The sequence below is a fragment of the Podarcis cretensis genome, assembly GCF_951804945.1.
Source record: "Podarcis cretensis genome assembly, chromosome: 1".
NCBI classification, from domain to species: Eukaryota; Metazoa; Chordata; class Lepidosauria; order Squamata; family Lacertidae; genus Podarcis; species Podarcis cretensis.
Window position 1 is genome coordinate 116664641 of NC_137170.1, and position 18243 is coordinate 116682883.

Here is an 18243-nt window from a genome sequence, read left to right on the forward strand (position 1 = left end):
CATCTCAGCCAACACCAATTAAAGTGGGAAATTGGTTGTGACTATCTACACATATCTAACGCGTGGTTTTTCTATGTCAAAGTCTAGAAGTTAAATAAAAGAGTGTCATGGACTGGCTGGATGCAGAGGGGTGGTGGGAGGCACCAGCTGGGGAACCCCTGAGGGAAGAAGGCTCAGAGCCAGGGGATTAATGGTAGGTGGTCAGGGGGAGATTAGGGAACAGACTGAGAGGAGGAGGTGTCAGAAGCTGAAGAGGTAACAGGATTTAGTGAGCAGGAAAAGTCTGGCAGAGGGAAGTCCGGAATCAGAGGTAGAAGCAGGAGCTGGAGGGGAGGGGAGTCAAGAGGCAGAGAAGAGGCAGACTACCCCTACCCCTGGTTTCACAGAACCACAAAAGGTATGAAGAGGGCAGAGCAAAGCCAGACAAGGCGTCACAGTCTCAGATTCCTTCCATCAGGGGTCAGCAAACTTTTTCAGCAGGGGGCCAGTCCACCGTCCCTCAGACCTTGTGGGGGGCGGACTATATTTGGGGGGGGGGGATATGAACGAATTCCTATGCCCCACAAATAACCCAGAGATGCATTTTAAATAAAAGCACACATTCTATTCATGTGAAAACACGCTGATTCCCGGACCATCCGCAGGCTGGATTTAGAAGGCAGTTGGGCCGGATCCGGACCCCGGGCCTTAGTTTGCCTACCCATGGCTTGGATGGAGGAGACTTGCCCCTCATTGGGGCAAGATCTACTGGGAAGAGTTGCTTTGCTCACTAGGCCTGAGTTGTTTAGTGTCTGTGAATAAAGAATTAACTTCACTGACACCTTGTGAGTTATGTCGGACCTGCTCCCAACACTTGCCCCGACCGTGGTGTTTGAAGTAACCCTTAATCTGTAGATACCTATTTATAGGTTTACCTGCATATTTATGATGACACTTTCTAAGAGTCAAGCCTTTTCACCCTTTCACAATCTCAGTTTGTAACACTGGTCGATATCCCTGAGCAAGTATACAGTGCTCCACATTTGTTTTGTGACAGTGTTTGATGCAGTCTAATAGCATTTCATGAAGCTCATGTTTGAAAACCATGTGCCGATATTAAATAAAAATAAAAATCTAGAAATGGTAAACTTGTCCCGACTCTACCACACAGTGGTGATAAAAATAAAAATCAATCTAAACTGTGACTCCAATCTGCATGGAAATGTTTGTGCATAAACCCCCGCTTTAGAATGGACAGAACTTGCCACTGTATAACTGGGCTAGGATTACAACCCTTTTGTCAATGTTCCTCAAATTTCTATTCGTATCATTCTCAGAAATGGATATTAAAAACTATTCATGGTCAAAATGAATGCACTGCTGAAATATTTTTGCCTATCAGTCTTCCATTACTGGGAGATACTTCAATTATTAATCAGTGGCAGATTATGACGGTGAACTTGGACAAAATAAGCTCCCCTTTTAATTTAAAGTGTTTAGTGGCACTCCCATGATATTTCCCATAGAGTCTGTGTTGCTGCTTTGTTGTCTACATGAGGAGTCAAATCATAAAGGTATCATTAAATATTGCTTTGTGCTATTGACTCTTTAATAAGTCACACAATAAAGAATGCCTACTTCAGCAATGAAACGAGGGGGTGTTACAGCAGCTAAAAGCTTTTAAAATTAAAATCTACTGCAGTGGTATTACATAAATTTAAAGTGCCCATAATCTAGGTTTTAAAATGTTCATAAATAAAAGCTGTTAACATTTATTTTGTTGGCTATCTTCCTAGTAAACGAAAGGCATATTGATCCACTGGGTATTGTCAGTCCCATTAGCTTCGTGCTACGATGTTATCAATATTTCACGTGGAATATTTATTTGTCACAATTCATCAACAGACAACTGTTGGCTAAGCGTATTTTAATGGGCTAGTTGCAGAATGAAAACCAAGGTAGCTGTAATTACTACAACAAGCACATTTTCCTTCAGCTTCTGCTAACCTGGTTCCTCCAGATCAGGGGTCTGCAACCTTTAAGACAAAAAGAGCCACTTGGACCCGTTTCCGAAGAAAAAACAACTGGGAGCCGCAAAACCATTGCGACATTTAAAGCATGCACGCCACTGCCCTCCGATCTGACAGCGGGCGGGAAGGTGACATCGGGACAGTGTGTGACTAACGCACACACCGCCCCCATGCGACGTCACAGCCACTACAGCGCCCGCCACAGTGGGGAGTGTCGGGGCGCACAATGCGCCTCCTCCCCTCGCTAGTATCCGCCTCGGAGCCGTGGCAAAGGTGTAAAAGAGCCACATGCGGCTCCGGAGCCGCGGGTTGCAGACCCCTGCTCCAGATGTTTCACCCTACAGCAGCCATCAGCATTACCCCAAAACCACTGGAGGGCACCAGGCGAGGGCTGTTTTACTTTCAGGATACCGTTTCCTTTAAAAAAAGGGGGGGGAGCAGTCAAATTTCACCTTGCAGGAAAGTTTCTTCACTTTCATCCTCATTGGGTGTGAGTCAGGCTGGAGCTGCTACTGAAAATAAGAGGTCTGCATCTCCTCCTCCTCCTCCTCCCTTTCCCAAATAATGCATAATAAAATAATCTGTATCATATGATGTCATTGGGATGCGGGTGGCTCTGTGGGTTAAACCACTGAGCCTAGGACTTGCTGATCAGAAGGTCAGCGGTTCGAATCCCCGCGACGGGGTGAGCTCCCATTGCTCAGTCCCTGCTCCTGCCAACCTAGCAGTTTGAAAGCATGTCAAAATGCAAGTAGATAAATAGGTACCGCTCCAGCGGGAAGGTGAACGGCGTTTCTGTGCGCTGCTCTGGTTCGCCAGAAGTGGCTTAGTCATTCTGGCCACATGACTGTATGCTGGCTCCCTCGGCCAATAAAGCGAGATGAGCACCGCAACCCCGGAGTCAGTCACAATTGGACCTAATGGTCAGGGGTCCCTTTACCTTTACCTATGATGTCATTACGTTCCCAAATTAACGGGCTGCCACTTGTGGGCTGAGGAAACTCAGAACCATGAAGACCATGACATTGTGTCATATCACATGGCCTGTTGTAACAACACATTATCAGGGATAAATGAGGGTGAAACACAAAGTTGTTTTTAGTAACATTCATGCATCCCTGGTAATGCGTAGTTACTGCCTCATTGAAGTAAGGATTCCCATATTATATAGCATCCAGATTAGCGCATAATATGTTGTGTGCCCAAATCAGCAGCATTTTAACTGTGTTTATGTTAATGTTGGTCTCTCCCCCTGCCATATCTTTGGGGTTTTGTTTTTTTTTCAGGGGAGAGGTATGCTATAGGCCTGTCAGAAGCACTGACATTTATAAATATACCGCCTCCCTTGCCTCACTGAATATTCATGTTGTTTTCATCCTATTTGGTGGCCTCTTGGTCCCCTGGCTGGTGCTTCTTCTCAGAATAATATTTTCTTTTTAAAATTTTATTTGCATTCTTACAATTTCAAGAACCACATTCACATTGAAATCATTCATACACTTCTTACTTTATAATGATGTAATCGTTTACGACTTCCATTCTTCCCCTTCCCTGGTTCCTTTGATTTTCTCTCCATTCCTGCATATATATGCATTTAGTTCTCTCTCCCCTTTATTATTCCTTTATTTTATATTATACTGTTGAATTTACCTTAATCCTGCTAATGTTTTCACGTGTTTACAATTATTTTCCAGATAACTCCACAAAGTTTTTCCATTCCTCTTTATATACTTGATCCTCTTGTTCTCTTGTTTTACTAGTTAAACCTGCTAACTCTGCATATTCTATCATTTTTTAATTTCCAATCCTCCTTGTTAGGGACCTCACTCACCCAGAATCATAGTTTCTCCTCCTTCATCTTTGCTGACTGTAGCTTTCACTGCTTGGTTGTGGCAATTCATGCGGTTTTGTTTACAAGTGTTCGCTATGTCATTGCATCAGATATATCATTATGGCAATGTGGCAAACATACGCACAGCCATTCGGAATGGCACTGAGTGCAAGTGAGACTGAGGTTTAGTGAGGGCAGAAAAATGACGAGGAAAGCAGCATCAGAGATTAAGCCGCATCCACCAAGTCAAAAAGAAGCTCTCATTCATTAATGCAAATATAGTTGCATCAGCTAAAAACAGAAAACTGTTCAACACACAAACAAACAAGCAACTAAGTCATTTCAGCTCTCCCTGAAGCCCCATAATGCATCTCCCTGAGTATGTTTCTCAGTATAATGTAGTTGTAAAAGTCTCCCAGACCTTTCAGTCATGAGTACTTTAGGAAACAAAAACAAAGGGGTCGTTTGGGTTTCTTGTCTGGTTATATTGCCCATTAATCTTCATCCTACTTAGCACCTGATCTCCCCGGTAAATTTATAGACAGCAAGACTCTAATGAGCTCTTCACAAGTTTACAACTATGCTTAATGCTTCTTGAGCATGTGCCCTGTGCAGTTATGGAGTAAACTTAGGTGCACTGTTGAAGGATTCTTGAAAACTCTTTTCCCTATTCCGTATCTACATACTATATTCTTATTTATTTAACCGATCTGTTTCCATGCTACCTTTCATGTAAACATCACAAGGTACATTAAAATAGCATTAAGTCTTACTTGCAGAACAAAATAGCAAGCCAACAGTAGTCCAAAACAAGCATGTTACTGTCAACTAGCATGACAATGTCGCAAAGGACAAAGAGAAAACATTTTAACAGATGTTAGTATGCCATCGTTGTCAGCACCAGCCTTAATTTAGAAGGGAGGTTATTTCAAGGAAAAGATGCCACAGCCCCAAAGGCCCTCCCTCTGGTTGCTGCCAAGCAGATCCCACATACCAGAGCCACTAGAGCAAGTTCATCCACACACACTCCCCACCAGAAAATCAAAAATATTCTTGCACAAACATGAGTTGCCAAATGCCATTGCCTTGACTTGCTGCTGCTGCTTACAGTGGTGCCTCGCAAGATGAAATTAATCCGTTCCGCGAGTCTCTTCGTCTTGCAGTTTTTTCGTCTTGCGAAGCACGGCTATTAGCGGCTTAGCGGCTATTAACGGCTTAGCGGCTTTAAGAAAAAGGAAACAAACTCGCAAGAACTCGCAAGACGTTGCGTCTTGCGAAGCAAGCCCATAGGGAAATTCGTCTTGCGAAGCACCTCAAAAAACGGAAAACTCTTTCGTCTAGCGAGTTTTTCGTCTTGCGAGGCATTCGTCTTGCGGGGCACCACTGTATATAGTTACGGCTTTACCAACAACTCTTTAGAACAATGCAATGAAATGACACCATCTTTTGCAGAGCTGCGATTTCAATGGATTGTTCTAGAAGTTGTTAAGTGATTTTTTTAATAAAACAAACAAACAAAACAAAACATGAAGGGGAATTTCCAGCAGCTTGCACCTGTGTGAAGAAACAAAACATAAAGAAATCTTACAGTGTCTGGCTTTTAGGTTATATTTGGTCTGGTGATGTCATCAAGTAGGCTGTCCTCTTTCTGGAATCAAGTTGCAAACCTTCTCCTCAACTGTAATTAGAGCTAAGCAGCGGTGTCAGGGAGCAGGATTTGTTCAGGCTTATCGCTTGCCTGCTGTCTCTTAGCACCAAACATCACAAAAGCACCGTGGTGAAATGAAGGAATTATTTATGTCTAGATATGTACTTTCACATCTAGTGCCTAAATGCTGTCATGGGCTATAACCTTATAACCAAGGTAAGCATTAAAGGGTCTCTATAGCACACAGATTATAGCACTTTTTTGCCATTTTAGAACATTGCAATGATGTGTCAAAGGAAATAATTTGGGCGATGGGGAGGGAAACACCCGGGGACTGGGATACAGCTGTAGTTTTCCGAATACCAGTCAGCAAACAGATACAGGTAGGTAAATAATACCTGATGCAATAGCATGGGAGTCGACTGTGCTTCAGAAGTGGCAATAGCTGTAGGAGAGGAAGGCAGAATCTGAACAGTCTAACCGAAGCATTTCTTGATTCTTGTCTCCAAAGTTCTTCGATTCAGTTGAAAGGAAAGCTCTTAAATTATATTAACACAATATAATTTAGTTCTGCTCGGGTTGCTGTCATCTGCCACTCTACCACCACCTAGCAGCTTGTTAAAAATATGTAGTGCCCTCCTTTGTTTGTAGAGCCTCTTCTGAATTTGAGAAGCACTTGAAAATCCTGGATTGGCTCTCAGCATGGAGGCTCTTGGTTTCGTGTGGGAAATTTGGAGGCTGGTAAGATAAGGTGAGGCATGTATATGCACTTTTTTGTCATGCTGGGTTGTAGGGAGAGGAGAGGTTATTGATGGTGCCTTGATTATTCATTTGCCAGAGTAACGATTAAACATGCTTTCATCCATATGGTGTCATATGCTTAATCTGTTTCAAAAAGTAGATACCTGAAGCCAGACAGAGAGTCTTGTCTGTCTACTGAAGAAGTCCATTAAGTACTGGAAATTTTACTTTCATTTTTCGCATATCAGTTTTAAACGCATGTTGATTAAGGCAAGGTGGATGGAGTTAACCTTTAGATTGCCAACATTTTACAGTGCCTGCTCATTTGCCCTTCAGCAATAGGCAGACACAATGGAATCTGCGCTGGCAAAACTTCTCACCTCCATTTTTTACAGGCATGCAAAATATGGTGAGCTTTCCTTACCAATTTTCTGTGTGTCACACTGATGTTAAAGGCACACACCTTAACCCTTAATTTGAAAAAACAAACCAAAAAAATAGAAAAGGAGAAGGGACCATCCGTAAGCAAGTGTCAAGCTGGGTTTGACAACCCAGAATGCTTTCCAGTAGCACCTTAAAGACCAACTAAGTTAGTTCTTGGTATGAGCTTTCGTGTGCATGCACACTTCTTCAGATACACACATGTGTGCATGCACACGAAAGCTCATACCAAGAACTAACTTAGTTGGTCTTTAAGGTGCTACTGGAAGGATTTTTTTTATTTTGTTTTGACTATGGCAGACCAACACGGCTACCTATCTGTAACTGGAACCCAGAATGCTGTGGAGAATGGAAGCGCACCAGGTCCTGCAGATAAGCCTACATCTACCGCATATGTTAATATTGTTCCCACCATTTTGGAGGGGATGAATTTGCTGCACCCCTCCTCCCCTGGAAGAAGAGGAGAGGTGGTATCTCCCTAGGAGCGATTTCACCCGATGGGGAGAGGTGGGGACAGGCTATTTAAGCTTGCTCTGCCCGGCACCCTTCCTCCTTTATTCGGCACTCACTCTCCTTCCTCCTTTATTCGGCACACACTCTTTGCAGTGTGGACCTACAGGCTACTCATTTGTTTTCCATGGGCTGAGTAGGATTTTTTTTTGGGAGGGGCAGACCCTAATTGGCTCTGGGTCTTCTCTTTTTGCCTACTCCATACTGCTGGCTGATGTTTGTTGCAGTGCTGTTTCTTCTCTTTGGCTAATTGGTGCATAATCCGGGCAGGTGAGAGGGTTTCAGGAAGAATGGAACACTTAACTGAGTCAGGGTTGGGTTGTGGGTGTCCCTGAGTCACTGTTGTCGGGTATGTCCTATGGGTGCTGGAGGTGCCCTTTGGCCTGACGGACACATTGGGGCAAATGTTGGCCAGTGGGGCTACAGTGGGCCTATTGGGCCCACTGTAGCCAGTGTGGTGTAGTGATTAAGAGCGGTAGGCTCGTAATCTGGGGAACCGGGTTCGCGTCTCCACTCCTCCACATGCTGCTGCTGGGTGACCTTGGGCTAGTCACACTTCTCTGAAGTCTCTCAGCCTCACTCACCTCACAGAGTGTTTGTTGTGGGGGGGGGGGAGGGAAAGGAGAATGTTAGCCGCTTTGAGACTCCTTAAAGGGAGTGAAAGGCGGGATATCAAATCCAAACTCTTCTTCTTCTTCTTATACCCAAGGTCCACACAGTGGGGAGGAAGGAATCTTAGGAAGCCTTGCTGCATGCACACAGTGCTAACTTGCCCAGGCCACAGGGGTAAAAATTACCCCCATCTGTTAATGAACACCTGCCTGGACTTAAGTTGATTAGGTTATATTGGTTGAATCTGACTAGTTAATTTGTTCTGCAGATCCTCAAGTTGTTATATTTAATAGATATAACCTATTCTTCCATATTTGAATGTCTTGACTCTTCTTCCTGGTGTGCTGGCAAATTGTGGTTGTCTTTCTAAAACATGTAGCAGCTCTGAATGGTGCCTGTTCTGTATATCTTGGTATATCTTGATATACAGAACTCAGTATATGGAGTGGGGAGTGGGATCTGAACATGCAAAGCTGCCTTAGTTAGACCATTGGTTCATGGCTAGGTAACTGATAGCAGCTGGCTTTCCCCAACTTTAGACAGAAGATCCAGACCTGCTGCCTAGATCCTTTAACTGGAGGTCCTTGCAACTGCCCCTGGAACTTTCTGCTTGCAAGGTTAATGGTGTTAATAGTGGTGCTAATGACTTCAGATATATGTGTGGCCTTACTGTGCATTTTCAGGGAGCAATCTGTGTGGGCTTCCTGCCTAGTTGAATAAATTGGCTTGTTTGCTTTAGAAGTCTACAAAATCAGATTTTCAAAGAAACAAATGTGTCTATGCTACTTCATTATAGGAGTAAATTATACTTGTACAGCAGCCATCATATATCTTCTAAAAATAGTGAGGACTGATTCTTAATTTATGTAATTGCTTAAGCTTTGACAAAGAGCCAATTCTAATAAGCACACATTTATATTATTAGCATGCTGGAGCTAGAAAGAGCTTCTTTTCCTTGTGATTATAAATATTGAAAAGGAAGTAAGTGCAACAGTGTCAGATGTCAAAACAGCCCATGTCAAAACGAAAGCCATATACGTGTAAGGAAATAAATGTGAAATATACTTTTAGCATCTGCTTGCACAAAACAATAATAAGTGACTGACAGCCACATTCAATGAAATAACAGTTCTTGCTGCATTTGAAATGCTAGCTTTTATAAGTCTTCATGTTGGCCAAGAATTTCCTTGTCAGCTTCTTATACATACATATGTAGCATCAGTGAAAGATGAACAGAGTGTTTGAGAAAGTATTGAGAGGTGTGTGTTTCTGGATTTCTGATTATATGTACTTCAAAATAGACCCAAGGAGGATTGGTAAAAAACCAAACAAAAAAAACCCTCTCTTCATTAGTCAAGGAGTGGTTGTGATCCAGAACTCTGAGGTGATAATAAGTGTCATGTTTCCTCTTGTCTATGAAAAGGCATGGAATCGTCTTTTTCAGACTGATGTTCTGACTGAAAAGCTGCCGTTTACAAGGAACTCAAATGATAAATTATGGGTGGGTGGCCATGTTTCACATAAGGTAAAGGTAAAGGGACCCCTGACCATTAGATCCAGTTGTGACCGACTCTGGGGTTGCGGCGCTCATCTCGCTTTATTGGCCGAGGGAGCCGGCGTACAGCTTCCGGGTCATGTGGCCAACATGACTAAGCCTCTTCTGACGAACCAGAGCAGCGCACGGAAACACCGTTTACCTTCCTGCCGGAGTGGTACCTATTTATCTACTTGCACTTTGACTTACTTTCAAACTGCTAGGTTGGCAGGAGCAGGGACCGAGCAACGGGAGCTCACCCTCTCGCGGGGATTCGAACCGCCGACCTTCTGATCGGCAAGTCCTAGGCTCTGTGGTTTAACCCACAGCGCCACCCGCGTCCCATATGTTGCAACATAAGAAACAACAAAAGGAAAAAAGCTTTGTGGCACTTTAAAATATTGACAGCTTTATTGTGAAAACTTTTGCCACAGTGTCAAAAAAAAAGTTGCCATCTCTTAATAATCTCGGCTACAGATTAATTAAACCTATGTTCCTTGGATTTGGTAGTGTGGTACATTGTGAAGCGAGGGGGCCTACATTAAGCGTGTGAAGACTGTTTAAGCAAGTTGCTTGGTTTTGTTGACTGAATTCTTCAAGCAGTCATGTAGTAACGCTGAGGGGAACTGGTGTCAGGTTGAGGGAGTTTGGGAATGGGTAAAACAGGAACAAAGAAGTCAAAGTGAGAAAATGGCCTTCATTTTCTTTTAAAAATTTAAGGAAGGTCATGCTGGATCTCACTAGATTAGGCCACGTTTAACATCCTAGTTTAGCATCACTAGATTAGGTCAAGTTTAGCATCCTGCTTCCACCATAAACCAGTCAAATGCTTCCAGAAAGCTTACATGTTTGGCAGAACGATAACTGCCTCCTCTATTGTTTGTCTCTCCCCCCCTTCGCCTGCTCCTACCACCAGCCACTGGTACCCAATATGTACATTGCCACTAACCCCAGAAGCTTCACTTAGCTATCACAAATACTATCAACCCTACATGAATTAACCCTTTCTAAAGTCAGTGGCCATCTCCACATCTTGTAGCAGCAAATTCTACACTGGATTTCCTAGCAGTTACAGCTTGTACCAAGCAGAGGATGCTGCTACACCTGCCAAGCCAGAAATAGTTTGTCTCTACCTGGCTAATCATAGTGGGGTAGGCATAACCTAGAGTGATGTCATTAGTCAATTATTATTGTGGTAAAGAGTACTTCTTCAGCTCTCCTAAACCTTTGGCCCTTCAAATGTTGATTGATTCGGTTTTTTTAACAGTTCAGTATTTAAACTCATTCAGTACTATTCTCTATGGAAGGACAACGGTGGAAACAAAAATGAACTTTATTTGGCTTAAAAGAAAAAATGCTTCCTTTGGTACAGCGATACCTATATACTCATCCTTAAAATACAGTGGTACCTCGGGTTAAGAACTTAATTCGTTCCGAAGGTCCGTTATTAACCTGAAACTGTTCTTAACCTGAAGCACCACTTTAGCTAATGGGGCCTCCTGCTGCCGCCACACCGCCGGAGTACGATTTCTGTTCTCATCCTGAAGCAAAGTTCTTAACCAGAGGTACTATTTCTGGGTTAGCGGAGTCTGTAACCTGAAGCATATGTAACCCGAGGTACCACTGTAATAATCTGAGTTATGGTATAAGCATGTTTTACAGGGCTTACAAGATTTTGATAGAGAATTAGTAAAGTCTACCCGGTACTGTAGATCTTTAAAGGGGGATAGGGGTTGTATGTTGAATTATGACATAACAATGTTGTTAAAGTTTTGCTTGGGCGTTTTTTGGGGGTTTTTTTATTTTTTAAAGGAAAACAAAAACATTAATTTCCTGCTTACTCTCCAGTGCTGGTACTTGAGAGGTTTAAAGGGAGAGAATAATGTGAGTAAAATAATATGAAAGTGTATGGTGAGCCCATAACCTTAAAGAAATGCAACCAAACCTAGACCTTCATAGGGGGTACATTGCTTGAGTGCCCGTCTAGTGACCTGATATTTTCTTCTGAAATGGCAGGATTTAAAAAAAAAAGAGAAGGGGGGTTATCGCTTTTTTCACGCACCTCTCTCCCAAGTTCTTGTAACTGAATTTCCCCCAAATTCAAGGTGTTGCTCATAAAGAAAATAAGGCTGCAATCCTAACCACATTTACTTTGGAGCAGTAGTGGGGCAACAAGGGGAATATTGCTTTGTTTCCCAGGCTTTGGAACACAGTGCTTCACTGCCACTCACCAGGAGAGAGAGGAGGAGGCCCAAGGCAGCACATTGTGGATGCAGATGATTGTCTGATTGGGTCTGCCACTGTGCCCACACCTGTTGAGCTCCCAGCTGCCATGTCCCACCCCCCCACCAGTAAGCAGAAGCTGGGAGAGCACTCGCACCCTGCTGGTCACTACTAATTTCAATAGGAGCTATTCTTGGTAGACGGGGCTAGAATTGCACTATTAACAGAAACAAACCGGACAACGACTCTGGGAACATATAGAAAACAGTGAGAAAGAATTCCGGAGACTTTATGGGCAGTGTTTTCTTCTGACTCCAAGGTGCCTCTCCTTTGGGGAAAAATAAATTCTAAGGACAGCTGTAACAAGAGACTGCAGAATGAGAGATGGAAGTTTGACTGCGATTTAGTGTTTGAAGAAGGCTTTTCAATGCTTGGTTTATCCAAAATTTAGCACTTTTTAAGTTCTCCACTATTTCAGTGGGAAAGTTTGTTGTGAGAAGTAATTCTCTTCATAAAGCATTTAGTTTTTACATTGTAATCAGTAATGATGTTTTGTAAAGTGCCGTGCAATTGGCAGTGATCCTGACTTTGCTACCACTGCTGGGAGCGTCCCTGCAATGGAACTTCCCTGAGGGGGCTGCTCTGGCCAGCAGAAGTGGGGAGGGAACTTTTACTGCTTCCCCCTGCAGCACCCAAAAAATCTAATGCCTTTCTGTTGTCAAAACCAATCCCGCACATAGTTATCCTTGTGCTGTTAGTTGAAGGATCAGGATACCCTTTTATCTTGTGAAGTAATGGAACTAACTGAATTGAAGCTTGTGAAACTAATTTCATTGAAGCTTATGAAAGTAATTTCAGGACCTTAAACCAAAGTTAAAGGATTTTTAATGGAAACAAACCTTCCTATTTTAAACATGACTATAATCATTCTGATACATTTGCATCATTTTCCATGGCATTTCATGCATTTTGTGCATTGAAGTCCAGAATCTGTTAGGGTCACCTTTCTTCCTTTAGATCTGTGTTGTAATGTGAGAGCTTTTAAAAGCAAGCAGATGTTTGATGTAATGTCTACGAGATAGCCCAGTTTTGAGCACATGGGTACAGAAGAATTAATGGGTGCTCAGATCTTTCCCATCTGCAACACCTTTCCCCTTTCAGTTCAGTTGGTTTGGCTAGTTGGTTGCTAAGGCAACTTTCAATGAATGCCCAGGGTGGCTTGCAAAATTAAACTTATAATAAAGTAAATTGCCCACAATATAAAATAAGAATTTAAAATTGGAAGAAATTAAATCAGACAAAACTCTTCATGAAAAACAATATGCAGAATATTAAAAAGCATGGGAAAATAAAAAGGTTTGTACCTGGCACCAAAATGAACACCAAGGGAAGTAGGATCCACAGCTGGGGTGCCACCACCAATTGGGCCCTTCCTCCTCCTGTTGGATAGCATAGCTCCATATACACAAAGACCACAACCCTTTTCACACATACTTAGAAATAAGTCCCCAATAATTTTAATGGATAATTTTATTCCCAAGTAAATGTATACAGTTTTGGATCGTAACATCTCTGTGCATGCCCATATGCAGAAATCTCTTCCTTCCATTGAGCTGAATTTGAATCCATTCAAATCAGAGCACACATCAATCTATGAATTGTTTATGCATGCAGACGAGGCAGTTGTCACTAGGGATCATGAGGCTGGCAAATGCCAGAATCCCTAGCTGTGGTTTGCCTGGCCTCACTGCCATTGTGACAAACCACAGTTTACTGTGATATCTGAGCAGAGCCTTTGTGATAGAACAATTATTTAAAGTGGGGGGGGGGCGGTCTGGAAATGTGAGCACCCCTGCTTGAATTATAATAGTTTCAGTCTGAGGTGGGCACAGATTGGGCTTTGAACTTGCTCGGGCTTGATTTGGGATCACACCACATCAATAGCTCAGTGGCAGAGCGCACTTTGCATGCAACAGGTGCCAGGTTCAATCCTTGGCTTCCCCAGGTTGAGCTCTGAAACCCATTGCTGGCCAGTGCAGTGGACTGAGCTAGCTTGGCAAATGGTCGGACTCACTGGAACACAACTTCCAAGCATTTTGATGATTGCACGCCTGTGCCAAATCCAATGCAACCTTATGAGCTTAGGAGCCTTGATGTGAACAAAGGGCTTACGATAACAGAGGTAACTGTTCCCTTTATTTAAATGGACGCAACCAAGTCACGTTTACAGCTCTTTGAGTAAAGAGAATTGCTGATCCATTTGAGTGAGTGGGTCATTCGGACACACAAGTGGTCTGTTGATAAGCGGGTGGCTTTCCCCCCCCCCCCCCATGCAACACTGCTTTTCTTCTACAGCCTTTCAGAATTGCATACAGAGCTCTGGGCAAACATTTTGGCAAAACCTATTGGTTCTTTTGCCTTGGATTTTGTTTGTAGGAGGCATAAGAGTAGACTTTGCTGAAATAGGAAAAGAAGGAAAATAAGCAGCGAGGAAACTAATGCAGCAAAATAAATCCATGGCGTGTTTTAACTTAAAAGACTCTTCAATCCAGGTAATTTGATGCCTAAGTAAGACAAAAAGTGAGAAATGTGCGTGTAAACAATCTTCTTTCTATAAAATAACTTGCAAGCTTAAAAATTGCTTTAAAGTGGTGGGGAGGGAATGACTGATGGAAATATAGTTAGGATTCCAGCGGTGTTCGTTCCCTGGACTGAGGTTTTACAAACACCCATTGCTGGAGCTCCCTGTACCCTGTGAAAATCCATTCCTGAACTCAGGAATGGCCTTTGATGTATCACAAGGACAAAATAGGACACAGGTTGCCATAACAGTTGCATGTGCAAGTTTACAAGTACAAATGCAAATTTATAAATAATTGTTATAATTTAAATAGAAACACCATGGCAGGGGAGACTGTCCAGGTCATCTGTACGCCTGCTCAGTCTGCTGCCCAGGTGTCAGTAGTTGGGGTGGGGACTTCAAAGCCGTTCCCTGTTCTCTCTGCTTATGGTTCTTTATCTTGAAACTGGGCTTGGACTGGAGAGCCCTTCAAACACAGTGTCGTCCTCTGTAAAATAGGGCACATTGCCATCTTTCAATCTGTTCTTCTTGTGTGTGCACAGTCCTCTTTAGATTCCTAAATTTATAGGAAAATGTCAGCAATATATCAGTCATTGCTACAGAATACTACAGCTTTCTGTAGTTTGGGGTAGTGTGTGTCTGGCCTGTTGGAATTTTGTAATGTTGTGTTTATTAAGCTGTCTTGTAATACTGTGTTTGGTAAGCTGTATTGAACTTCATAGAAAACGGAATGCAAATCTTGCAAATGAATATTTGCGTGCCCAAGGTTGACTAACAATTCGAAACTGTCTGTATTTTACACACTAAATTGTCCTTATCATTAAAATGCTAATTAAATTGTAAACATCTGTTACATTCATAGTTATAATGAAAATTGGCAGCTACATCTTTCTTGTGTCGGTGTTCTTGCTAGCTTAAGTCCAATTTGCATACAAATTTGATTGGGCATTGGTGTAAATGTCCCTGACCTTTAGAGGAAACGTTGGCGGGATTCTGTGTTTGATGTGATAGGTCTTGATGGAAGTGAATATAGCTGGCCCCTCTGGTTATCTTTAACCTGCTAGTATTGTCAGAAATGTTTAGGGAGAGAGGAGCAAACACTTGCTTGACAGTGGCCTCAGAGTAGAAAGAAAGGGTGGGGTGTTAATATATTTTGCAAGTACTGGTCTCATTCTAAGGCTGCAAATCTGTGCACATGTCTCCCAAGAGTAAGCAGTACTGAACACTGTGATTTATTCTAATGATCCTAAGCATGCATAGGAACACACTCTTGATTATTTAATCCGTGGCTGTCACCCACCTCCTGCATTTTTCACCCTTGCTCGTTACATTTTTTTGGTATGTTCTTGAATACAAAATTAGTAGTTTAGCTTGGATTTTTACAACTGCAGTGAAGTTGCTAGGAGACAGCTCTAGAACTCTGTGAAGCTCTTAGTGGTAAAAATGGTTAAACATACTACAGTCCTATACATCAGTAGTGGAACCTTCAGACTCTTATTTTCCATCAGCCTTCGCCAGCTTGGCCAGTGGCTGGGAATGAGAGGAACAGTAGTCCATCCACATCTGGAGGGCCACAGGTTCCCCACCCTGCTGTGCATTCCTGCTGAGTTCAATGGGAATAACCCCCAGGTATGAAAGGGACGCAGGTGGCGCTGTGGGTTAAACCACAGAGTCTAGGACTTGCCGATCAGAAGGTCAGCAGTTCGAATCCCCGCAACAGGCTGAGCTCCCGTTGCTCAGTCCCAGCTCCTGCCAACCTAGCAGTTCAAAAGCACGTCAAAGTGCAAGTAGATAAATAGGTACACTCCTGCAGGAAGATAAACGGCGTTTCCGTGTGCTGCTCTGGTTTGCCAGAAGCGGCTTAGTCCTGCTGGCCACATGACCCGGAAACTGTACGCCGGCTCCCTCGGCCAATAAAGCGAGATGAGTGCCGCAACCCCAGAGTCGGCCACGACTGGACCTAATGGTTGGGGTCCCTTTACCTTTACCTTTACTTACTTGGCAGAGCAATGGCCCTTAAAAATGGTTTGTAGTGGCAGCTGTCCCGTTGCTCAGTCCCAGCTCCTGCCAACCTAGCAGTTCAAAAGCACGTCAAAGTGCAAGTAGATAAATAGGTACACTCCTGCAGGAAGGTAAACGGCATTTCCGGCTCTGGTTCGCCAGAAGCGGCTTAGTCCTGCTGGCCACATGGCCCGGAAACTGTACGCCGGCTCCCTCGGCCAATAAAGCGAGATGAGCGCCGCAACCCCAGAGTCGGTCACGACTGGACCTAATGGTCAGGGGTCCCTTTACCTTTACCTTTATTTGCTCAAGTGGTGATGAGTCATCAGGAAATGCTAACTCCCTTGAGGTTAGAAAGCACTGGGTACCTACAAATGCAAATTGTAAGGGTGCTTAAAAGGTAAAGGTTAAGGAACCCTGACAGTTAAGTCCAGTTGCAGATGACTCTGGGGTTGCAGCACTCATCTCGCTTTACAGACCGAGGGAGCCGGCGTTAGTTCGCCGACAGTTTTCCCAGGTCATGTGGCCAGCATGACTAAGCCGCTTCTGGCGAAATCAGCGCAGCTCATGGAAACGCCGTTTACCTTCCCACTGGAGCAGTACCTATTTATCTACTTGCACTTTTGGGGGTGCTTTTGAACGGCTAGGTTGACAGGAGCTGGGACCGAGCAATGGGAGCTCACCCCGTCACAGGGATTCAAACTGCCGACCTTCTGATCGGCAAGCCCAAGCGGCTCAGTGGTTTAGACCACAGCGTCACCCACGTGCTTCCATACCAGCAAAATTCAGGTTGCACAACTAAAGTTAATTTGATACTCTTGTGTAGCAAACTTGCTCCCTTTTCAGTGTCGCTCCCTTCTCAGTCCCATGCTATGGCCCCTGCTGTTGTGCTACCTGCCTTCGCTTTTAATAACTACCTGACATTCAGAAGACATCTTAAGGCAGCCCTGTTCAGGGAAGTTTTTAATCCTTGATATTTTAGTGTATTTTTGGTTTCTATGGAAGCCGCCCAGAGTGGCTAGGGAAACCCAGCCAGATGGGCGGGGTACAAATAATAAATTATTATTATTATTATTATTATTATTATTATTATTATTATTATGTTCCTCTAACCAGCTCTGACTTCATTCAATTCCAGGATTGTGACGCAGCACTGCATATCCTCTAGTTGGGGCTGTGCAATGACATTCTATTATACAGAGCGATAAACAATTGATGAGCATCAGAGTGTACTGACAGACTTCAATTTGACAATAACTGTAACATCCAATTGAAGGAAAGATATGTAATTAAATATAACATGTGGATATTGTACTGGGCTTTATGGTTAATTACTCAGAGCTAGCTGTTAAAGCTTTAGACATTTTCCTCCAGTTTTCTTTTCCTGCTCCCCCCCCCCCCACATGCAGATTTACAGAGGATGGTATTTGCATGTTAGAGTGCCTTTAGCAGTATTTTTTTGTATTTATGAATACACTTGAATAAGCTCCTGACTTACAGATAATTAAGCACAACTGTCAACGTGCTTCTCAGGGCTTATGCAAACTACAGGCACCGACTTACTTAGAAGATTTTAAAGAAAGTTTTGCATTCAGTAAACAATGGGGGAGGAAAGTTGGATTGTATTTTTTGCACATTATCTGTCAGGATAAATTCCTCATAAAGTAGAAACACAGCCAGCCGGGTAGGGACATTAGCAACAGTTTGTGATTATTCACTTTGTCAGCCACGTCTCATGCTATATAGTTTTCAAAATGCTAGTAATCTCAGTGCCTAAAAATAAGTGCAAACATGAGGCCTGAATGACAACACAAACAACAAGGACCAAGGTAAGTTGCACAAAAGACAAAAGGTGGGGCAGCAGCTCTGCCAGAGATGGCTCAGCTTTAAGCAAGTCCTTGTTAAGCCATGTTGACCAGGTACTCAACAGAGTACACAGCATGAGAGGAAGAATGGAGTTTATTTGACAGGTATGACCATTTATCTAGTGAGTGAGGTTTAAAAGAGCACTCACCAGGGCATATAAAAGTGCACTTAAGAGGAGCCCCGCAGGACTAGACCTAAGGTCCATCAAGTCCACTATTCTTCTCCCACAACCAATTTCCTATAGCC

At 43.2% G+C, this 18243-nt stretch overlaps 1 protein-coding gene and 1 long non-coding RNA gene across 11 annotated transcripts in view; one reads left to right on the plus strand and one right to left on the minus strand.

The window, feature by feature from the left end:
• The window catches only part of ZNF385B (zinc finger protein 385B), a 198284-nt gene that overhangs the window by 107534 nt on the left and 72507 nt on the right, over positions 1 to 18243 (plus strand). Inside the window, exon 1 of one of the 10 annotated variants that reach the window (XM_079979915.1) lies at positions 5589 to 5704. The exons of 8 other annotated variants lie outside the window; for them this stretch is intronic. The gene's annotated coding sequence lies outside the window, so the exon portion shown is untranslated. Of the gene's footprint in view, positions 1 to 5588; positions 5705 to 7314; positions 7451 to 18243 lie in introns of those variants that run through there. One more of the 10 variants, XM_079979916.1, reaches the window with a different exon arrangement.
• LOC307220637 overlaps positions 16291 to 18243 on the minus strand; it is a 165391-nt gene continuing 163438 nt past the window's right edge. Inside the window, exon 3 of the long non-coding RNA XR_013841013.1 lies at positions 16291 to 16422. This is a non-coding gene — a long non-coding RNA (uncharacterized lncRNA). The remainder of the gene's footprint in view (positions 16423 to 18243) is intronic.